This window comes from Raphanus sativus, chromosome 9 (genome assembly GCF_000801105.2).
Source record: "Raphanus sativus cultivar WK10039 chromosome 9, ASM80110v3, whole genome shotgun sequence".
NCBI classification, from domain to species: domain Eukaryota; kingdom Viridiplantae; phylum Streptophyta; class Magnoliopsida; order Brassicales; family Brassicaceae; genus Raphanus; species Raphanus sativus.
The window spans coordinates 14479670-14481302 of NC_079519.1; positions in this window are offsets into that span (position 1 = coordinate 14479670).

Consider the following 1633-nt stretch of genomic DNA (forward strand, 5'->3'; position numbering starts at 1 on the left):
GGAACCCTGCTATCCGGATCATCGCCAAGATCGTGTCCAACGTCCTGTTCGCGAAGTAGTACACCTCAAGATCACGAATGGGGAGCTCCAGGTTCTCTACACGGGTCTTGAGACGAGATGCGCAGAGATAAGATCACTCCGATCCAGGAAGTCAAGACCAACCCAGGGTTCCATCTCATCTCCATGTTCGCTGAGCGCAAGGACACCTTGATTGCGGACTGATGACAAGAAGGATCATTCTGGCAGCGTCTGCTCACTCCCTTGTTCCAGCGCTTCAACATCAACCTCAGCTCCTACACGTTGTCTCTGAGATGGAGTACATTGATACTCCTTACCTGATCGCTTGCCACATCTTGCGCGACGAGAACAACCTACAATCCAAGATCACAAGACAAAGGGAACCCTCTGTACTGCAAGCTCCCAAGGCCTGGGTTCACAGACATCTTATCTCTAGAGAACATTTTGTTCTCACTCGGTGAAGAGCACCTTTGCGATGATCCGTGAGCGCCGGTTCAGAACGATGATGACGAAATGGATGATGTGTGGCAATGTGACTCCACCGGCTGATGGTGAGTATGACCTGGAGGACTTCACCAATGTGACTGATGATCACGCCTACAGACGCTGGATGGTTGAGTCCCAGAAGAAGAACAACAGCCTCATAAAGAGGATACTCAGGGCGATCACATGCGGCTGCATTGGGGCACAGGAGGAGCGTACACCGCAGAGAACAAGGCGCCCAGACAAGGAGCAAGCGGGAACATCGATTGGAGCAGAGAGACTGCCGAGGAACAGGAGGACAGCTGGTCACTCCGGTAGCGGCGATTCAGACTGAGTCCGAAAGGACTATTTCTATCCCTTGTCTTATCCATCTGAACTATTTATTTTTCATGATATTTGCTTCCTCTGATTTATTTTCACAACCAGGGATGGTGTGAACTAAGTCTGGGGGAGCGATTGTATTATATTCCCTTGTGTGTTTTTTGAGTCAGTCCTTGTGTCATTTTTATGTTTTTATCGAGTCAGTCTTTAGGATCGAGGCAGTCAAAACTATTGTGGGAATTGTTGGGCCCAAATATGGCCCGATAGCTGAACAACGAATGATAAAAGACAATATTGGGCCACGACAGGCCCATTACGAATTCAATCTTTGAGAAGAGCTAAGCTGGAGCCGGAGGCTGAGAGCTAAAGACTTTAACCTAAAGAGGTCACGGTGAAGAGGAAGCTCACACCATAACGGAAGGAGCGCAGGACCCGGTCAAAGGAAGCTATCACGGATTCCTCAACAAACGGAGAAGATCTCGGGAACCAGTTGGCCACGATCAAGCGGGACCTGAGGCTATTTAAAGAGAAAGAAACTCGAGAAGAAAGTGATCCAACTTTTATTCATTTTTCACGATTATTCATATCAATTCTAAGGCATTTTTGCTATCTTTGTAATCGTCAAGAGAAACATCTTTGTAAACATATTCTTTACCCAAAATCATCAATAAAATCATTCATTCAACTTTTAAGTTCTTACGGGATTCAGCCCACGATTATCTTTCCCTAATCCTTTCCTAAACTATTAACTGACCTAAAATCAAGAGGTGAGTTTAATCCCTCACAATTGGCGCCGTCTGTGGGGAAGAAA